This window comes from Triturus cristatus, chromosome 11 (genome assembly GCF_964204655.1).
Source record: "Triturus cristatus chromosome 11, aTriCri1.1, whole genome shotgun sequence".
NCBI classification, from domain to species: domain Eukaryota; kingdom Metazoa; phylum Chordata; class Amphibia; order Caudata; family Salamandridae; genus Triturus; species Triturus cristatus.
This window is the reverse complement of record NC_140594.1, coordinates 1,159,092,158-1,159,115,090: the sequence shown is the minus strand read 5'-3', so window position 1 is coordinate 1,159,115,090 and position 22,933 is coordinate 1,159,092,158. Positions and strand designations below refer to the sequence as shown.

The window sequence follows — 22,933 nt, the reverse complement described above, 5'->3', positions numbered from 1 at the left end:
ACAGAAAGGACAGCGCAGCCACCCATCTCCAACAAAACCAGAGAGTAAAACCCCACCTTCAAGGTGAGCACAGGGGCAGTAAAGAAGCCCAACACATGGACCCCAAACCACACCAACAGCACCAACACACAGCCGACAGCAAGCCGACGGTCGATAGGGAGGGATAACCGTCGCACAGGCGACCTGCCGCCGAGAGAAAACCTCTGGCAGAAGCAACGGCCATGGAGACAACAAGGCCAATGCAGCCCACCTGCAAAACAGAAGCCCCAACAAGGAGAGTGAGGCCACCGCACTCCCCAGCCGGCAGCCAGGACACACCACGTAATAACAGAACGTGTTTACATAAAGCACCTTCATCTATAGACATATGGGCGCTGAAGAACAAACATCCAGCGTCACCCAACACCATGGAATGTAACTCAACTACCGCAGGAAAGGCTGGGTGGACCCGCCAGGAGCAGAACCAGTGACCACGAGGCTGAACACATGCACCAGCAGTGGACGCAGAAGACCACAGATCCACCAGTCCTGGCGGAGCCCACAGCACCCTGGATTCCCAGGCGGTCTCCTATCCAGGGAAAAACCAGGGCCGAACCAGCGTAACATCTGAGATCAGACGAGAACAGGTGCTTCAGGGAGGTAAGGCAGCAGCCCCCCCCCTATAGACAGAACCACAGCTCCAGGGACACAAAGGGAGAGCCCAGCAAGAGGGTCCACACCACCAGTCACCACGATAACTCCAGGGAAAGCACCACACTCCCTGGCAACAATGAGCAGCATGTCCGAGACCTTGGACCGTAAAGCCCCCGAACAAGAGACACCAGAGGGCCTAAGTGTAACCAGACCGAAGGAACGAATATCGCAGCAGCAGACAACAACCCCAGAACCTGGGACCACAGTGGAGCCCCGGAAGAAGGGGAGACCAACCCCCCCACAGCCTGTGCACGAGTGACAGGCAGCAAGGCACCGACGGGCATGCCATTCCCAGCAAGGAGGGGAAGACCCCACCCAAGGAACCACAGCCCCCGAGAGGGGCACTGACGGCACTCTGCCAAGGTCAGGGACCACCCGAACACGTGAACGAGCTGCAAGGAAAGAAGAGGAAGAGAACAACCAGACATCCAGGTAAGGCAACACCCGGAACCTCGGAGAACATAACAACCCCATCAAGGGAGCCCAAAACCTTAGGAAAACATCCCAGGCAAGGCTGAGAGAACAAAGAGCAATATCCAGGAACTGGTAACGAGCGACGCCCACACAAAACCAGAGAAACCACTGGGACGCTACGTGCAATGGCACACGAAAGTAGGCGCCCTCGAGAGTCAGAGAAGCCAGACAAACCGCCACTGACAGGAAGGGCACTAACATCCGAAGAGACACCAACCCGGAGGTACTAAGAGGGAAGCACAAATACACCGTCACCAGAACAGGACTCAAAGCGTAATGGGATCAGAGACCAGAACGAGTAAACCCCCCTGACCCAGCAGAGCAATAGGCACACATACTACTGGCCAACCGGAAACCAGGGCCTGAAACCCCTCAGTAGAGCCCAACACTGGAATGGAGAACAAGGAACTGGGACAGCCGGGAACACACCCACTGGAGGCCCACCAAAGGTCCCCCCAGGAACCCAGACGAACAAATAGGAGTACTTGCAGAACAGGACGCACCCCACCGACCCTGGGATAAATGGATGGAAGGGACCCCGAACGTCTCCCACCGTGTAAGGGCTGGGCGGCCAGCCACGACCGAAATGCCTCCCAAAGCCTGTACAAAACCAGCAAACCTCCCCGTCCGCGAGGAGCAGACAGGAGCCAACCACTGCCACCACCAACGCCTCCAACTGGTTCCCTTCCAAAAGGCAACCCTAAGAGAGCAGCCCACGGTGCAGCCGCCTCATATCAAGGCAGAAGGCACAACTGTCTCCCAGTCGCCACAGAGGCAACAGCCGCCGGGCACAAAGAGAATCAAAGGAGAAGACAGCCGGGAAACGCAACCGGCACGCCACCCTGGCAAAGACTCAGAGGACCCTCCACAGGCAACAGCCGGTCAGAACCCCAGACAGTCCTGCAACAGAGACTGTACCAGATAGACAGAGCAAGTGGCCGAATGAACCACAAGGCTCGAAGTCGCAAAGAACCATATAGAAAGCCCCCACAACACGCAAGTGCCCAGGACCAGAGAGAGGCACATCATTGGCAACTACTAGGCCCCGAGACGCCAGTCCCGCCTGCAAGGTAACCATCACCACGGCAGAAGGAAACTCCTCCGAGAACCCCCGCAGAGGAAACCAGCATCCAAAAACCAAGGGGAAAGGAATGGATACGCACATCCTCCAATCCCCCACCAGCCCCATCCACACAATCTCATGAACACGAAGGTACATTGGCACTTGTCGCTGACCAATGGTGAAAAAAGCCCCCAGACTCATCACGGTACAGCAGCAACAGGGACTGCCGGGGCATCCAATGAATACCGGGAAGGTCAAGTGGATACCCAAGCCCAAAAAACCGCAGCCACCGCGGTTACAATCAGGATCATAAAACCCCCTAGGAGGTCCCGCAGGAGCAGGGATCGTACCCGGAACAAAGGGGGGGGCACAAAAGGGGCCATGGGCAGGCAACAATGAGGGCAACAGGCAGCCCAACAAAGAAAGCACAGTCCCGCTAACGCAGGAACTTGAAGCCCAACACCACACCGCCGCCACTCTGCAACATCGCCGCTATGCGGGCCTGAGAATGCCCAAACAGTGGAACTCAGAGGAGGAAGAGTCTGTGACACCAACCAGTAGGCCACGGCAACGCAATATCAAAGCGATAGAACAGAGGCCCAGATGCAGGTGCCTGAAGCATCAAGCAACCCGGCCCGTCTTAAACCAACCAAAAGGTGAACACCAGGGCAGTAGAAAACGAAAACCCCAGACTCCCTGCAAGCCATCACAACCGCTTCCGTAGACCGGCACACTCGCAGCCACCAAGGAGCCATACCAGCACTCACCACCCTGAGCGTACCCCTCCCCCGAGGAGGGGCTGTCCCGCCATGCCCCAGGCGTGCCGGGAAAGCACGGCCCTAAACACCGTTTGAACACAACCCCTTAAGGAGGTACAAACTGCATAAAACCACCCAGGAGCTCCCGCAGAAGCAGGGATTGTACCCAGAAGAAGGGCGGGGGGCCAACAGAAGGGGCCTTGGGCAGGCAACAATGAGGGCAACAGGCAGCCCAACAAAGAAAGCACAGTCCCGCTAAAGCAAGGACTCGAAGCCCAACACCACACAACGGTCGCTATAGCTTACCACCGCACACTTACCTGATACATGAACTGAAGGCAGCAAGCACCTCCAGGAGAGAGTCTTGTATGGAGTAGTCCGCAGAAAAAAACTACAGGATGTGCTGCAGTAGGTCAGGGGTTATGAGCCACAGGTTGTGGAAGTGGCCTGGAGGATAGGGATGGGCTAAGGGAGTTTTGCTTGGAAGTTCTGTGGGAGGACCTTTTGCTCATGCGCTAAGGACTGTGACGGGGAGGTCTGGCGAGGAGGTAATGACCAACGGAGAAATGCAAATCTCTCTTAGTTCTAACAAACGTGACGCCCGTACGCGCCCCGGCCGCGCTTAGCGCCAGTAATGCTGCCCTAAACTGCACAGGCAGAATTTATTATTCCAGAGATACACTACTCAATATTGGTAATAGGCAGCGGGGGGAATATTAGCAGGCCTTGACATGTGGTCTGATCAACTGCAGGTCTCTGATAAAGCACTATCAAGAGATCAGTGACCTGCTGGAAGATCTGGACCTCGACTTATTGTTCATAACAGAAACCTGGGTAAACCCAGACTCCTCGGTGGAGCTAGGACTCGTGTGCCCTGCTGGCTACAAGATCCTCCAGAAGCCACGCCTGATGGAGAGAGGAGGAGGGGTAGGGATAATCTTTAAGGAGAAGTGGGACTGTGTCCCACTACAGATTAAAGATATAGTAGGATATGAAAGCTTGGGCTTCACCCTACAGGAGATTAAGGGGAGAATGCTGACTGGCATGGTCTGCTATAGGCCCCCGGGCCGGGACTCCAACCATCAGGCCCTACTGGACACTATTGTCGCCTTAGCATCAACGCATTCTAGATTGTTGTTTCTGGGTGACTTTAATCTCTGGGAGACAGGGAGCTTAGGGAACCATTTGCAAGCCCTGAGCCACACCTGTAAGAACTGCGGTCTTCACCAGCTTATTCAAAGACCAACTCACAAGGGAGGGCATATGCTCGACCTAGTTTTTGCTAAACAGTCAGAAACAGAGGTACTCAGCATACTACCGTTAAGCTGGACTGATCATTTTTAAATACAATTTAGGCTGACTTTACCAGGAGATAAGCCGGCAGGAAAAAACCAAACCAACTTCCGGTGGGGGAGGGACTGGGCAAAACTCTCCAAAAAGGGCACAGCACCTCTTTTTTCAAGACAGAACCTGTTTAATCCAGAGGAGGCGCCTGAGGAAAACTATAATAGATATAGCAACTCCATTAACCAAGTGTTGGAGGGATGTATACCAAATAAAAAGCTCAGAATGAGGAGAACTCCTTCGGCCCCTTGGTTCAGTGAGGAGCTTAAAGTGCTGCGTTCAGCTCGCCGACAGGCCGAAAGAAGCTGGCGCAGGTTGTACTTAGAAACAGACCAAAAAGCTCTAAAACTAATACAAGCTCATTACAAGATGGCTATCAGGGAGGCTAAGTCGCAATTCTACGCCAGCTCCATTCTGCAGGCATCTAATGGAACTAAGGCCCTCTTTAACATCATAAGGGATCTCAGTAATCCCGGGTGTCTGGCCAACACAGTCCAGCCATCACAAAATCTGTGCAACGAAATTGCCACTTTCTTCATTGATAAAGTCACTAACATTGTGGGTGGGTTTGATCAGAATGTCATCGAAATTCCTCCGATTATTGAAGATATCAGTAGAGACACATCTTTGAACTATTTTCAACCCCCCACGGAGGACTCCTTTAACAGCATAGCCCGGGAGATATCGTCCGGGTCACCCCTCGATCCCTTTCCTCACAAGATCTGGAAGGAGCACGGCCCGACTTATTCCCGGATCTGTGGCAAATCTGCTGCCAATCCTTGAATGAAGGAGTTGTACCAAGTTGCTGGAAGCAGGCGATAGTCACCCCCTATTGAAAAAACCCATCCCTAGATCCATCGGTGCCAGCTAACTTCCGTCCCATATCCCTCTTGCCATTCCCGGTCAAAATCTTGGAAAAAATGGTCAGCAAGTCCTTGTCTAACTTTCTGGAAGAAAATTTTCTTCTGGATAGGGACCAGTTTGGATTTCGGCCAGGGCATGGGACGGAAACCGGCCTGACAACCGTTCTGGACAAACTTCGAATGCGAGCCGACAGTGGAAGTTCCTCAGTACTGGTGCTGTTGGATATGTCGGACGCATTCGACACGGTTAGTCATGCGGTCCTGCTGGCAAGATTGGAAGGCTTGGGGGTGACGGGCCGCGCCTTGAAATGGTTACAGTCCTATCTGGCTGACCGTTAACAGGCACTCACCCTGACGCCATTTGTCTCCCCTTGGTCCTCGGTATGCCATGGAGTGCCTCAGGGCTCGGCAATCAGTCCAATTCTTTTCAATGTCTATTCAGGGCCCCTGATCCCCATAATAAAATCTTATGGGATTGAAGTGGTCAATTATGCGGACGATATTCAACTGCTGTTCTCCACTGAAGGAGAGCGTGCAGTCTCTTTGAGCTCTTTTCAAGCATGTATGAGGCAGGTCTCTGACTGGCTGAAGTCCAATTCGTTACAGCTGAATGTTGGGAAAACGGAGTTATTGCACTGCTGTGCAGCAAAAATGTCCAAACATCTTATGGGCGAATTCAGGCTTAGGCCAGAGGACGCCCCCATAGCTGCAGCAAAAACAGTTTGCAATCTGGGGGTCATGATGGACGAAGACCTTCAGATGCAATCTCAGGCCAACAAAACAATCAGCACCTGTATCGCCCTGATGAGAGCTCTTCGCCAAATTCTCCCGCTACTTCCAAGCGAGACCAGGTCCTTGGTGGTCCAGAGCGTGATCCTGAGCAGACTGGACTACTGTAACTCCCTGTATCTGGGTGCTCCCCAATACATTGTGCAGGGATTACAAAGAGTACAGTCCATGGCAGCTAAACTAGCCCTCAGGAGACAGCGTGATTCATCAGTGACTCTGGCACTGAGGGACCTTCACTGGCTGCCTGTTAAAGACAGAATCAGTTTTAAGTCACTGGTCACGGTCTACAAAGCCCTACACAACATAGGCCCGTTACCTTTACGAGAGCGATTCTCCTGGTATGAACCAAAAAGACTTATCCGGTCCACTAGCCAAAGCCTGGCATCCGTTGCCAGAGTAAAACTAGCAGGGATGGGAGGAAGGGCTTTTAGCACGGCGGCAGCCCGCCTTTGGAATAAGATTCCCCAAGATCTGAGACAGGCCAAATCTCTGATGGGCTTTAGGAAAGACCTTAAGACCTGGCTTTTTCGCCAGGAATAGGTAGCATCGCTTTTGACTAGTGGCTGCTAGTTCTATATGCTTCATGTTATCACGGTCTCTAAGCGCCAGGATACCCGTAGGGTGGCAGACGCGCTATACAAAAAACGTATACAATACAATACAGAGCGAGAGTGTGCCACCACAAGGGAGAGTGTGCCATTGCAGATGGAGAGTGTGCCAGCGTAGGGGAGAGAGTGCCAGCACAGAGGGAGAGTGTGCCAGTGCAGGGGGGAGAGTGTGTCAGCACAGGGGGAGAGTGTGGCAGCGAAGGGGGAGAGTGTGCCAGCGCAGGGGAGAGTATGCTAGCATGGGGGAGAGTGTGCCAGCGTGGGGGGAGAGAGTGCCAGCACAGGGTGAGAGTGTACCTGCTCAGAAGAAGAGTGTGTCAGCGCAGAGTGAGAGTGTGCCACCACAAGGGAGAGTGTGCCACCGCAGGGGAGAGTGTGCCAGCACAGAGGGAGTGTGTGCCAGTGCAGGGGGAGAGTGTGCCAGCGCAGAGGGAGAGTGTCCCAGCACAGAGGGAGAGTGTGCCAGCACAGGGGGAGAGTGTTCCAGCGCTGGGGAGAGTGTGCCACCACAAGGGAGAGTGTGCCACCGCAGGGGAGAGTGTGCCAGCACAGAGGGAGTGTGTGCCAGTGCAGGGGGAGAGAGTGCCACCAAAGGGGAGAGTGTGCCAGCACAGAGGGAGAGTGTGCCAGCGTAGGAGGAGAGTGTGCCAGCGCAGAGTGAGAGTGTGCCAGCACAGAGGGAGAGTGTGCCAGCGCAGAGGGAGAGTGTGCCAGTGGAGGAGGAGATTGTGCCAGCACCAAGGGAGATTGTGCCAGCGCAGGAGGAGAGTGTGCCAGGGCAGAGGGAGAGTGTGCCAGGGCAGAGGGAGAGTGTGCCAGCGCAGGAGGAGAGTGTGCCAGCACAGGGGAGGGTGTGCCAGTGCAGAGGGAGAGTGTGCCAGCACAGGGGAGAGTGTGCCAGGGCAAAGCGAGAGTGTGCCAGCGCAGGAGGAGAGTGTGCCAGCGCAGGGGAGAGTGTGCCAGCGCAGGATAGGAGAGCAACAGTATCATACCTTAGAGGGTGGGGCGTTTTTCTGCTGTCCCCCTTTAACTCAAAGCAGCAGCTTTGATTGGTTGCTACATTTGTCTCTTTAATCAGATTTGTCCCAGGGTTTTAGAGATGCTTTGAACAGACTTCCACCTAGCACTGGGGCTCATCCTGGCTGAGTACAGCCCGTGCACAGCTCATCCTGGCTGAGTACAGCGCGTGCACAGCTCACCCTAGCTGAGTACAGCGCGTGCACAGCTCATCCTAGCTGAGTACAGCGCGTGCACAGCTTACCCTGGCTGAGTACAGCACGCGCACAGCTCATCCTGGCTGAGTACAGCGCGTGCACAGCTCATCCTGGCTGAGTACAGCGCGCGCACACGGCAGGTTACAGTGTCTAGATTTGCTTCACTGCTTACTTTGTTTTCGCCAGGGCTTGTATCTTGTACTTTCGACACTATTTAAGTTTGTTATACAAAATAACTGCTTGCGGCCTTCAGTGCTTATCTCGGCGTGTCATCTGTCCTGGATTCTTCGAAAGTACATCACATTAGTTTACTTGCGAGGTGACATCATAGAGGCTGAATGTCCCAGACTAGCCCCGCGCCTGCATGGAGGTCGATTCATCACAATGCCAGGGGTAGCGAAGTGACGTCACATGCCCATGGACCTGTGATATGCTCAGGATTCATAAAATAACACAAAGGGTTGCTTAAGGAGGCCCAAGCCTGGTTTAGACATCAAATGTATACTCAGCTGCTACCCCGCAAGGAATGCAGCCACCGCACCCTCATGGTCAGTCATCTCTTGATGACTGAGGCCTGTGCTACACCACACAATGAGGACCACCAATGCCAAATGACTGCCCACAGGAAAAGGCTCAGCTGTGTTGGAAAGTTTCACACAGGTACAGGCAGTGCTTAATTTGAGCCAGTGGTTTCTGGTGCTTGGCACCGGCACTTAATTGTCAGCACCGGCACCTATGGCCTTCTGCCAGATGGTGGTGATGTTTATCATCATAGGCTTTATTTCGATATAAAAAATATCTTAAAAAGCAGTACATTTGACACAGAACAATAAGACAATAAAAGTAGCCAGTACATTAACATACAATTCATTATACAAATGACCCCAATAAATTAGATAAAATCATTTAAGAACAAATTAAACAAGATAGGAACGCCTAGATGATCTAATGCGCCAGGCCCAACCCAGGAACTTGGCTATGCCGCAGGCATAAAGTGGGCGTGGATCATTTTTTAAAATACGTAAGGCCTCCTTAAAATGCCTTGTCCCAAGTTCTCTGCATAGTGGTTTTAACCATCTACTGCGGGGAAGGGCATAGGCCGAACATTCAAAAAACAGGTGCGGGATTGACTCTATCCTGTGCTCACAAAATGGGCACATAGAGGTGGTTTGAGTCGAGTGCTTCCACCTAGAAGTAAGTTGTTTATCGTATTTGCAGATGAGCGCAACAGCTGCTTTTACATTCAAGAGCCCTCATTTATGAAAAGTGACGCATCGCTGTGAGAAAACAGTGATGCGTCACTTTTCATTGCGCCCTCTTTGCGACACCAATGGTGCGTCATATTTACAGTATGATGCATCATGTCGCAATGAGTTGCAGATGCGTCCAGATTTCTGACGTACTTGCAGGCGCAAAAATGACGCATTTCTGTAACGCAACTCCAGCGATGGGTCATAACACATAGGCATGATGTCCCATGTTAAATGTGCCTGTGTCAGTGTTACGCTTGAAATGAGGCAGGCGTAAGATATTGACGCATTTGTGTCCTAGAAGTGGCGCAGTGAAATCTTATAGATTTCACTGCATCACTTCTACGACCGTCGGAACGACCCCCTGCATACATTATACCTGGCGCAGGTATAATGTGGCACAGGGGGTTTTAATTGACACATTTACCTAGATGCGTCGCTTTGTAAATATGGTGCAACAAGGCGCAATTTTTACACCGCTGCTGTGTCACAGAAAGTGACGCACCGGCGGCGCAGAAGTGACGCAAGGGCTTGTAAATAAGCCCCAATGTACAGTGAACATTACTAATACCCGCCACCCACAACATTCTTATAACTTTGGGGGCCTCGAAAAGTCTGATGGTTCGTTGGTGTGTATGTAACGTCATTGGCAGCACTGGCTGGGGCAATGGATGGGGCGAACTGAAGTGGCCCATTGATGAGGGCCGAGGCCTCAGGAACCACATGAACTGTGCAAAAAGAGCTATTGATGGACAGAATGCAGAACAATGTCACGCATTTACCCCAGTACAGAGATCTGGGCCTAAATCCATCGTTGTTTTGCTCACCGTGCCGTTCCAGTTTGAACCCAGCCATATGCAAATCAGTCTTGACCCTGTGTTGACATGGATCGGCAGATGGGGCTGGACTGTTCCCATGAGGCACTGGGTCAAGACTGATTTGCATAAGCTGTGTCTGAACTGGGGTGGTGAAGTGAGCTAAAGAATGATTATGGATTCAACCAAGATCTGTGACTTTGGGGTGAGTCATACCCATGGAATAGACACAGGAGAAGCAGCAGCAGCGCCAGCTTCAATCACTCGTACTCGTGGGATAGACGCATGAGAGGCAGCAGCAGCGCTGGCTTCAATCACTCATACCCATGGAATAGACACAGGAGAAGCAGCAGCAGCGCTGGCTTCAATCACTCATACCCGTGGGATAGACGCACGAGAGGCAGCAGCAGCGCCAGCTTCAATCACTCGTACTCGTGGGATAGACGCATGAGAGGCAGCAGCAGCGCTGGCTTCAATCACTCATACCCATGGAATAGACACAGGAGAAGCAGCAGCAGCGCTGGCTTCAATCACTCATACCCGTGGGATAGACGCACGAGAGGCAGCAGCAGCGCCAGCTTCAATCACTCGTACTCGTGGGATAGACGCATGAGAGGCAGCAGCAGCGCCAGCTTCAATCACTCGTACTCGTGAGATAGACGCATGAGAGGCAGCAGCAGCACCGGCTTCAATCACTCATGAACGTGGGATAGACGCATGAGAGGCAGCAGCAGCGCAGGCTTCAATCACCCGTACTCGTGCGATAGACGCATGAGAGGCAGCAGCAGCGCCGGCTTCAATCACTCATACCCGTGGGATAGACGCATGAGAGGCAGCAGCGGCACCAGCTTCCCTCACTCATACCCGTGGGATAGACGCATGAGAGGCAGCAGCAGCGTCGGCTTCAATCACTCATACCCGTGGGATAGACACAGGAGAAGCAGCAGCAGCGCAGGCTTCAATCACTCGTACTCGTGGGATAGACGCATGAGAGGCAGCAGCAGCGCAGGCTTCAATCACCCATACCCATGGGATAGACGCATGAGAGGCAGCAGCAGCGCCGGCTTCAATCACTCATACCCGTGGTATAGACGCATGAGAGGCATCAGCAGCGCCGGCTTCAATCACTCGTACTCGTGGGATAGACGCATGAGAGGCAGCAGCAGCGCCGGCTTCAATCACTCATACCCGTGGTATAGACGCATGAGAGGCATCAGCAGCGCCGGCTTCAATCACTCGTACTCATGGGATAGACGCATGAGAGGCAGCAGCAGCGCCCGCTTCAGTCACTCATACCCGTGGGATAGACGCATGAGAGGCAGCAGCAGCACCGGCTTCAATCACTCATACCCGTGGGATAGACGCATGAGAGGCAGCAGCAGCGCCGGCTTCAATCACTCATACCCGTGGGATAGACGCATGAGAGGCAGCAGCAGCACCGGCTTCAATCACTCATACCCGTGGGATAGACGCATGAGAGGCAGCAGCAGCGCAGGCTTCCCTCATTCATACCCGTGGGATAGACGCATGAGAGGCAGCAGCAGCGCCGGCTTCAATCACTCATACCCGTGGGATAGACGCATGAGAGGCAGCAGCAGCGCTGGCTTCAATCACTCATACCCGTGGGATAGACGCATGAGAGGCAGCAGCAGCGCCGGCTTCAATCACTCATACCCATGGGATAGACGCATGAGAGGCAGCAGCAGCGCAGGTTTCCCTCACTACATAAAGTTGACACAAAGCAGGCAGTTCTCATGCACACACTTGTGCCTGCACTTGAGTGAGGCTAAGCCTTTCGAAGACAGCCTTGGCTTCCACGCCCAAGAGAAAATGGTCTCTCCCAAAGGTCCAGGTGACAACCCTTTGGGTGGGAAACAATGCAAGCCTTGTTTGGTGCTGTCATTAGGATGTTGCAGAATATCACTACAGCCACAGTGTTCAAATACAAAAGGCCCTGGATTAATGTGCCAACCTTACAGCCTCTAAACGTCAGCATCCAACAGGCCATTCAGGCACACACTTTGATGCAAGTCACTCGGTGCCCAAGTCAGGCACGCCGTTCTATTCCAAACAGTTCGACATCTTATAAATGCTGGTCAATCCTTTCAACAATTGTGGGAACTTGGGTCCTTGTTGCAGTACACACACCTTTTGCCTGGTTTTTGGTGCAACTTTGACTGAGGTGCACTGGGTCCCTGCTAACCAGGTTCCCAGTACCAGTGTTCTATCCATAAAACTGTACCACAATTGCCACAACCTCAGCCTCCATCTAAGACCGTAGTACATGGTACCCCTGGTACCTAGGGCATTGGGACTGAAGAGAGTCCACTAGGACTGCAGCAACACTTGTGCCACCCCAGAAACCCCTCACCAAGATCATGCACACTGCCACTGCAGGCTGCATATCTTGGTGCAGAGAAGAGTCGACATGGCACTCATCGCTGTGTGTCATGCCCACATACACGGCATGAGGTACAGGTAAGCCACCCCTCGTGCAGGCCTTATTGCTTCACTGCACCCTGGGATGTTTGGTACCAAATATCTTGTCTTAATAAATACACTCTGATGCCAGTGTTGGATGTATTGATAAATGCACACAGAGGGCACCTTAGAGGACCCCTGAAACCTACCAAACACTGGTGTGGTCTCTGACTAGCCTTAGCCAGACTGCCACCACCAGACAAAAGTCTGACCTCATGGGGTGAAAGCCTTCGATTTCAGAGGCCAGGAGCAAAACCTGCCCTGGGTGGAGGTGCTTCACACCTCCTCCAGGACGGAATGGCCTTCCACGGCAGGAAGCTTTAAAGGCAATGTCATCTTTGAAATGCAACTCAGGCATTTCGAGATAGTGGAGGGTGCCAACCCCCCCCGTCCTGCTCATCTTTCATTGGGGCGATAGGTGGAAAAATGAGTTTGATTAGAAGGTGTGGCCACATTCAGCCAGCACCACCCCTAAGGCATGGCAGGTGATGTGGACCTCACTTTTCAATTCCTTCCAACTTGTTTTAGTTGAAACTAGCCAATTACGGTCAGTGTTGTGCCCACCCTCCAAAGGAAGTGGTCACATAGAGGGTGTAGACACTCTAAAGGTATGGATCCCATTTGCTACTACTACCTGTTTTTCCTGTAACGCCCCTACATTTAGTATTTAGGTGGCACCTGTGGAACCTGAAAATTAGATTTGACAAACCTAAACAAAGAAACAGACAAAGAAGAAATGCTGATCCGAGAACGGGGATCCTGGTACAGAGTTTCGATGCACAACTCTGCCTGCTGCCTCCAGGACTCAACCATCGTGGTGTGCTTTCTCGTCCTGCTGGTGTGAAGCCTCCAACAACCCCAGAGTACCTCCAGTCCTTCAACAATTGCCAGAGAACTCCCTTGGAGTAGAGGAACTACTCACCTGCAGTCCGCAGGCATGGATCCTGCAAAATCTGCTTTACCAACTTGCTGCTCTCAAGTGACTCTGAAGCAGCAATCAAGCAAGCAGAGGTACAGCCGTTTCAAAGGGTCATGTCTGTCCCCCTACCAAGTGAGAGGACACCAGGACCTTCCGGATCCGTAGCAATACCCGAGGTACCAGACCCCCTGCAACCAACACCGAGGCGAAGAGTCCAATCCAGACCCAACTGCTAAGGAAGCAAGCACCCGATGAGGGACATTGAGACCCCCTGAGACTTACTCCATGAGTGACCCAGCTGTCCTGGAACTATCCCTGTAACCTGCCTGCCCCAGAGCATGAGGACCATCTTCACCCTCAGAGCCCGGCTTACATCTCTGCTCTTCACCCAGCCCGCCCGGCCTGCGTACCGATGAACCAGCTGTCCTGAGGCTCTTGCAACTCAATCCCTCATTTGGGGTCCCTCGGACCTACCTGCAAGTCCCCTTGTGCAGCCTTTTTGGAGGTGGCCCCTTCTCCATAGCATGCTTGCTACCGATCACCGCAGCACCCTGATCCTGGCCGAATGCTGGATGCTCCCGACAATCCACTGGTGGTTGTACGTTGGACCTGGCCTTGCTACTTACCTAAATCCAGAAGGTGAACCCCAAGAATTAACTGTACGATTTTCTATTGATTTTTGCTATTTTCTCCCTTGACTTCTATTGTGCGTAATTGTGCACAACTGAGAATTATTTTCCAAACGTTGAAAATTCATATCAAAATAAGTACTTACCTGCAAACAAAGTACTTGGCCTTAAAATGTGTATAAAAATCAGTGGTATATTTGCACATTGGTCTCGAATTTATTCTTGAGCGTGTGTCTCATTTCTTGCCTCTTTGAGTACAACAAATGCTTAGCACTACCCTCCGATAAGCCTGACTGCTCGCCCGCGCTACCACAGAAAGACCGTTAGTGTTATCTACTTTTGCCCTGTGTACCGGTTGGAGTCTCACTGCATTCGCTGCACGGTGCGCTTCGTTTTAGTGCACTATACAGTGAGCCGGCTTCCTTCAACAATGAAATGAATGCAGGAAATCTTTCATGACCTCAGGGTCCCCTAAGCGTCCGTAATCCTCCGCGGGCAGAAGTGCGGGTTGATACGGCTTATCATTTATGTGCAGCACCTCCCTCGCCTTCTACTGTCCACGTCCTACGAGTTTTCAACAAGTACTTTATAAATACATTTTCAGTCATAATATATCTGAAAAATAATTTGGAAGGTGATGGGTTGTGGAAATGAAAACATGTACAGATCTCCCGGACCGTCCTTTAGCCAAACAAGCAATTTGGATTTCTGGATTTGTAATTTTGCTACATGGTGGTAAACTCAAGATGGCCGTCATGGCATCTTGCAGATTGGTAACTATGCAAACTAAGGCACTTACCTGCTTATCACACACAGTTAACTGGTGTGCCATTATATGCTACAGTTTTAGGAAAACAATAAAATTGGTGTAGTAGATGAAAGCAATGTGCCCAAGAGCACACAGTGTGGGCATGCCAGGATTTAAACAATTATTTTTATTTCAAGCTTACAACTTTGGCATCGAATGTATCTGCCCTTGAAAATATACCTCTTGCACAAATGTGCTGACAAAAACTCCCTTTAATGTATATTATTTTTGTCACTTGACTCTTGCCCCAAGGAATCCAGTTTGCGTAAAATAATGCCCGGTTACTCACTGCTAATCTCCATTACTCCGAGTCCTGGTCTTCCCGTTCCATCCTTAACAACGAGCAGCTTGTCTGCTCTACAGAAACCTATTACCTTGCAAAGTTGAATACCTCCCCCAATATGGTGCCGCCTACCTGGCCCAGCATGCATAAAGGGGGAAGTGCGTCATCCACGCATCCTGAGAATACCAAAGAAACTCAAGAAGAAAAACCACAAACAATCACCATCAACAGAAACAGGGAGGGAGGGACGGGCTCAGGAATGGAACGGGAAGACCAAGACTCGGAGTGATGAAGATTACCCGTGAGTAACCGGGCATTGCCTCCTCGTCCGTCGTCCTGTCCCATTCCTTAACAATGAGCCCATACCCAAGCGCATGGTGATTGAAACACAGACCAGAAGGAGGCAGCAAAAACCAACAGGTCAGTGCAATGACAAAAGAAAAGAGTAGAAACAAAAGATGTACAAAGGACAGAACATGAGCTCCAAAAGCAGCAGAAGCCGCCAACCCCAACAAATCCGCCAACCCCAACAAATCCGCCAACCCCAACAAATCCGCCAACCCCAACAAATCCGCGAACAACAAATCCGCCAACCCCAACAAATCCGCCAACCCCAACAAATCCGCCAACCCCAACAAATCCGACAACCCCAACAAATCCGCCAACCCCAACAAATCCGCCGACCCCAACAAATCCGCCGACCCCAACAAATCCGCCAACCCCAACAAATCCGCCAACCCCAACAAATCCACCAACCCCAACAAATCCCCCAACCCCAAAAAATCCCCCAACCCCAACAAAGATGCAAAGGGGAAAAACAAGTGTTGGGAGAGGCCCATGCAGCCGCACAACAAACATCATGGGGGGGAGGCACCCGGAAAAGGGCCCAGGAGGAGGAAAACATCACCCAATGAGCCAGAAGGGAAAAGGAAGGCAGAAACCCCCCTTCAGAGAGACCACAGGTGACACATAAGGAAGGCCCCGGCCAAATGCACAGGAACTGCTCAGGGAGATGCACAAAGCCCACAACACATCCAGGGAACGGTGAACCCCCAATGCAGGAGAAGACAAAGCAGGACAAAACCACCAAGACCACCTGAAAACAGGGGCTCCAAGAAGGATCAGTCAACACCAGAAGCACCAAAGGAAGCCCCCGGGCGGATGTCTGTGCTGGTCCTGGGTTGTCCAGATCTGGGGTATAACTGAAACAGCAGGGGAGCGGAGGCCTCCCCTCCCCTGGGTGCTCCGGCTCCCTTGACACTTAAACGACACACTGGTGAGTCCCTTCCAGTGGACAGCAAAGTGTGAAACTCTAGACTCAAGCAGAATGCCCATGGCGGGCTTTACACCAGTTCTATGTGCCTGAGTCTTTAGAACTACCTGCACTACGGGGGGGGCTTCACTACTTGCTTCACGCCGACTTACCATCTCAAAAGAGTCTCGAACCAGGTGCAGACTGTGGTATTGGATTACCTGGGCATTGCAAATCCTGCTTTACTTCATTGATGGAGCCCCTTAAACCTTCCTGGTGACACCGGTTTATACTTTTGAGGGGTACTGCGAGGGAGTTACCAGCTGAGCTGTGAAGTGCGTCGTTTTAAAGGACACTTGTAAAAAAATGTGCACCGCTTATAGTCTGGGTATTACCAATATCTATATCTTTAAAGCAGTATTTTTATCTTACACCTTTTACGCATTTTGTAGCAGCCCGTTTTATACTGTGTGTAAGACAAGCTTAAAATATTGACTTCCATATTCACAGTGCTTTCTTTCACAGAATGGGACCTCATAGCACTAAGCGCACACATGTCACTATTCTCCACTGCACCAACCAGGATTGAATCCTGCGGCTGTCTGGCGCAGCGCCTTAAGTAACAGAGGCTCCATAATGTTCCATGAAATTATTTTAAAAGAGGCTATTTACATATGCAAACCCTTCTCCCCCTTCTATCCCTCCGCTACCATTCTCAATCCAAAGAACTGACTAACCTATCCACCACTCAAATTACTTTCATATTTCACTATACTAATTCAACACTAATCCTTTAATGGGTTCCGGAGTAACGTGCTACTCGCCAAAAAAGTGCTTCAACCCCTCTTATCGGGGGTAACAAGCGCCATACAAATGCCAACCTTTTTTTTCTTTTTTTTCCCTCTTCTATCCCCCCGCTATCCTTCTCAATCCAAATAACTGACTAACCTATCCACCACTTAAATTACTTTCATATTCCACTTCACTAATTCAACACTAATCCTTTATGGGTTCCGGAGTAGGGTGCTACTCGCCGAACAAGCGATTTGAACGCCTCGTAGTAAGCGCTACATAAATGCAATTACAATACAATAGTGCATTTCCCACTGATTATCTTACGTTGCATTTATTTACATTCAGGCTGTAAGTTATTTTATATGTAGTTACTTGAAGGTGAAAGACCGAAAAATGTTACAGAATATTTTGATTTTTTAGCTATGCGTTTGATCCTAGCCCCACGCTCAATCGCCCCACCCCCATTGCGCGCAGTATCTTAGTTCTCCAAACCTTGGCAGCACGCACACACCCCTTCACTAAGGTGCAAGGGTGTGCACGTTAGTGCAAGGAAGCAAAAAGTGCGCCAGTGCAGAGGGGGGATAGGAAAGTGCGCATGTGCAGGGGCGGGAGGTAAAGTGCACCAGTGCAGGGGGCGGGAGGTAAATGTGCCAGTGCAGGGGGCGGGAGGTAAGTGTGCCAGTGCAGGGGGCGGGAGGTAAGTGCACCAGTGCAGGGGGCGGGAGGTAAAGTGCACCAGTCCAGGGGGCGGGAGGTAAATGCGCCAGTGCAGGGGGCGGGAGGTAAATGTGCCAGTGCAGGGGGTGGGAGGTAAGTGCACCAGTGCAGGTGGCGGGATGTAAATGTGCTAGTGCTGAGGGTGGGAGGTAAGTGTGCCAGTGCAGGGGGCAACAGATAAGTGCACTAGTTCAGGGTACGGGAGGTAAGTGTGCCAGTGCAGGGGGAAGGAGGTAAGTGTGCCAGGTCAGGGGGCAGGAGGTAAGTGTGCAAGTGCAGGGGGCGGGAGATAAAGTGTGCCAGTGCAGGGGGCAGGACATAAAGTGTGCCAGTGCAGGGGGCAGGAGGTAAGTGTGCCAGTGTAGGGGGCGGGAGGTAAGTGCACCAGTACAGGGGGCGGGAGGTAAGTGTGCCAGTGCAGGGGGCGGGAGGTAAGTGTGCCAGTGCAGGGGGCGGGGAATCCTGCACTACATCTCAGTAGACGTGGCTCTCTTATGCCCCCTGTCTTTCATGCAGCGCATCACAGTGACTTTGGTTGGTCGCAGCTTTGCATGAAAACTTGGTAAATTTGGCCCCTCCTTTCCCTTGCTTAAAATGCACGATTTAGTGCACAGGTTCCCAAAAACACCTTAGTGGAGACAGGATTCAAGTTTCCATCCATGTTCCGAAACATTCCTTGGGGATGAAACTCTCTATTATCAAGAAAAGTTCTGTCCACTTATGTCAAGAGTTGAATGATAAATGTGCTTCAAGCAGTGGTCGAAGTGGGGGGGAAACAGTAGGGGCACTGTGGGCGGAGAATCAGAGGGTGGGAATAACCAGTGGATTGGGTCAGTGGGCGGAGCCAGAGGGCGGGAATAACTCGTGGATTGGGTCAGTGGGCGGAGCCAGAAGGCGGGAATAACCCGTGGATTGGGTCAGTGGGCAGAGTCAGAGGGCGGGAGTAACCCGTGGATTGGGTTAGTGGGCGGAGTCAGAGGGCAGGAGTAACCCGTGGATTGGGTCAGTGGGCGGAGTCAGAGGGCGGAGTCAGAGGGCGGGAGTAACCCGTGGATTGGGTCAGTGGGCGGAGCCAGAGCTGTGGCAGAAAGAGCAAAATCTCCCAATTCTTTGTATTTGTTTCCTATTTCACTGACCGGTTACAGATTATTACGTTATTTAATTCAACCAATGGATACACATGTTTATTTAAGGTTTAATATGAGTTATTGACATTAAAATATATTCACAAAGTGAGATACATTTCTGTAGTAATCAAGTCCACATCCAGAATGACGTTTGAAGTAGATTTATTGAAGTTGGTTTCAGGATATTGGTTCAGGAGTATTCAGGAGAGAATCAGCCCCACCAGGAGCAGCCGGCGCCAGGCGCTCAGCCCTTCTCCAACTGTGGGTTTCATAGATGAACATCCCACATTGCATCATCTCCACAGTGTTCCATGACACGAACAGCACTAACACCAAGATACCACATATCCTCCTTTCTTCCAAAAAGAAAACAGAAAAGAGAAATATGGAATCAGGTGTAGAAGCAAGAAGAACGAAATAGAGAGGAGAGTACTAGGGAAAACAAAGTAGAGGTAGAGAGAAAGAAAGCAACAAAACAAATTTTAAAGAAACAGATAAACATAACCTATTTCCCAAAAGAGAAATACAAAAGATTACTCATGTTTCCCTGTAATAGAAAAATATTAAGATAATCAAATATTAACAGCACTGGGTGAAACAGTCTCCTAAAACAAGAAGCAATACGTAGAGAATACACCTAACACCCAGTGAACTGAAACCCTGCACGCCAGAAAAAGGACAAGAAAAACTCATACTATGCACCCAGTAAGGGTAAAACTAAGCGTGTGCAGGAATGACCTCGAGAGGAGATCTGAATATTGTGCATTGTTAAAAAAAACATGACCAACACTAGACACCTTAGGAAAGGTAAAACGTGCACTGCAGTGAAGGCATAAGACATGTAATGTGATGTCCATGTACGGACGCACCTCGACTGGAGGTCAATTGATATACACTTTAAAGTGGAAAATAAATCCAAAACACACGTCGCGGAGAGGTCATTAGTGCATGAGTGAGTGAGTGAGGGCAAAACAACGCAAAAAAAACACCCCTCCTGTGGGGAAAGAAACGTTGTGCACTAGTGAGGTAAGATAATAAAACAAGGAGTAAAGGCACCTCGTAAGAAGGTAAACATTGTGTACCCCCATGCTGACAAAAATCCTCATGACACCCTATGTAGAATGACAACGTAAGAGGTTGCACCTCGATTGGCGGTCAATGTGTATGCACATGAGAACAGCGAAACCCAAAAGACACACCTCAGGTCAAAAGACATCGTGCATTGAAGAATAGGGTGAAACAGTAATATGTAAATGGAACAAAACTCTTTAAACTGTAAAAAAAAATGTAGACCTTCAAAATTGGCAAATCAAAACAGAACAATGAGGCACTGAACATGGAGCTAACAGATACAGACTTGTCAACATTGAACACCATGTATAAAAGCAGACAAGTAGTAGGAATAAATTCCATTCATTTTCCCAACCTGTCACTAGATGGCATTATACCACAGTGCAGAGAAAACAGCTCCGTAGCACTAGTGTACTGTTAATAGAGCTACAAAAAAAAACTGAGAACTTAGCATACGTCTCTGAACAGGTTCAACATATCCCCATCAAACTAGATCTGTAATAGGGAAGTGATTCAAGACCTACACAACACAATGTATAAAACAGGCTTAACCAGGGTGGTGAGCGATCCCTCAACCGAGTAGTGTGAACGGAGCACACCCCAAATTGCGCTCCCAGATATCAAACCTGTAAAAAAACAGTCATGAATAGTAACATGTAGACCCTGTAAAGCCAAAAAAAATGGCAATGGCACATCAGATGGAGAAATGTCATTAGTGATGGATAAACTGTTAAAACTGCAGAAAAAGATGAAATTCAAAATGAATATGTGACATACGAAACTGCAGCGTGTGAAGTCCGAAATTACACAGGTAGGATCTCGCCCGAGGAATCCCTTGAATTCCGATGAAAAGTACAGTTTGTAGATGGACATTAACAGCATACGTACGTTAATAGGTACATGTGACGAATGAAAGGGGAAAGCACGGTGTCGGCTACACACTTGTGGAGTACGCAAAAATGAAGCGATGAGGACGTACTCCTTGCGTTGTCCCCAGATGACATTGAGTTTCACTAGAATTTTATTGAATAAACAAAACTTGGTTGGCAAAGCAGGCTGGAAAAAGCAGACATAACCCGGCATGGCTCCCGGCACGTCTGTGGATACGAAATGCCAATGAAACACTGCGACCATGAGAGCACCATGACCGGAGGAGTCTCGAGGCAACAGCACATCATCACAATGCAGGTGAGACACCACGCGCCGTCGCGGGTTCGTGTCCCAACAACTTCAAATTTGAAAGCGGCGGTGGACACTGCAAACATCAGGTCAAAAAATAAATGACCAAAAAAACAATGATAACTCTCACATAACATTGCCCATCGTAGTACTGCAGTAGTAATGCCCTTAACAAGCGCTGCCACCCAACAACAGACAGCCAACCAAAATGAGGGGAAACTCTTAAAACAGTAGCTTGTCCTGAGACTCTGTGCTAAATCCAGAACTCTCCGTCATCCACAGCAGACAAAATGACTTTTGTGCATGACAAGTGTAGGGCCTCTATACCTGTAGTATGAGAGGACAAAATGGACCAAATAAATGAACGTTGGTAAGAGGGTATCCCCAATCCTAGTGTTGACTTGAGGCTCTGTAGACATTTGTTGTATCGTAGGAACATCTGTACAACGTAGGCAGCGTTGAGACAGGCTGTAGGAACAGCATGAACAGACTATTTGGGACGCTGCAGGAACAGCAATAACAGACATTTTGAGACTCTGTGCAGACTACGTCACAAGAAGCATAGATAAACATAAAATATTCATTAGAACGACGTAGATGGGTGACCCACCCACTACAAGAACATGGGACATGAACCCATAAGAACCATGTAGATGGGACTAGCACCCACTACAAACACATGGAACTCATATCCATTAAAACTAAGCAGATGGGTCTGACATCCACTACAAAAACATGGGACTAAACTCATTAGAACAAGGTATGTGGGACTAACACCCACTACAAACACATGGGACTTGTACCCATAAGAACAAGATAAGTGGGACTAACACCCCCTACAAATACATGAGACTTGTACCCATAAGAACGAGATGAGAGGGACTAACATCCCCTACAAACACAGGGGCCTTATACCCATAAGAGATAACAAGGGACTTGTACTCATTAGAAACACGTGTGCAGAGGTTGAAAAAGTGAAGACACAAACCACTAAAATGGGACTAATACCCATTTGAACATAAGTGAGAGCACTGCACAATTAGGCACTCATGTCTTGCATAGACTATACCATTAACAATAATGCGGCAAAAAAAATGTGAGTACCTCACCAAATTTTTTTTTTTTAAAACAACATATGTGTGTAACAAACTCCAACACCACGACCCAAGAGTCTATGTGAATGCGATGCGGTGTGCGTGTCACCATAGATTAGCAGGAGATTGCCTGTAAATATCAAAGGAATTGCATGCAGCGTAATACTACATTTGGCTGAGAGCTGTAAAAAAAAACATAACACAGTCAATACATTAATTACCATATTGCACGAAAACATGGTCTCAACACAAGAATGTTACCTTACACGCTAGACTTGTAGTTTGGCAGTAAATACATTTTCCCTTAAACTAAAACATCTGTGGCAGCCTGAATAAAACAATTTAGAAGCATGTACCCTGCAGTGACATTCAGGCAAAGTACCCACGACACGACGAGTTTTCTCCGTGGTTTTGTAACCATTCCTTCGATCAACAGAAAAGAAGTCCACTTTGAAACATCGACGTACCCGGTCTTCTTCTGTGTCAGTTACAACTTTAAGCAGGTCTAGGGTCAACACGTGTCATGCTCACAAAACGTCCGATGAATGTCACAGCGAAGGTCCAGCAGCTGCGCACTGAAGAAAAACAAAGATGGTGGCACGCTGTCAGTACCGCGCCAGGTGGCTTGCGGTAAAAGCGTGCTCTCCAACGTTGCATAGAAGCAGGCTGTGGCGCAAAGAAGAATGTCGTCACAGAAAATCCGTGGC

The 22,933-nt window shown here is 50.1% G+C and overlaps 1 protein-coding gene across 2 annotated transcripts in view; it reads right to left on the bottom strand.

Moving 5' to 3' along the window:
- Positions 1–22,933, bottom strand: part of LOC146788634 (putative cation-transporting ATPase 13A4) — a 330,096-nt gene that overhangs the window by 289,205 nt on the left and 17,958 nt on the right. The window contains exon 1 of one of the 2 annotated variants that reach the window (XM_085635821.1): positions 14,998–15,062. The exons of the other annotated variant lie outside the window; for it this stretch is intronic. The gene's annotated coding sequence lies outside the window, so the exon portion shown is untranslated. Of the gene's footprint in view, positions 1–14,997; positions 15,063–22,933 lie in introns of those variants that run through there. 2 annotated transcript variants of the gene reach the window in all.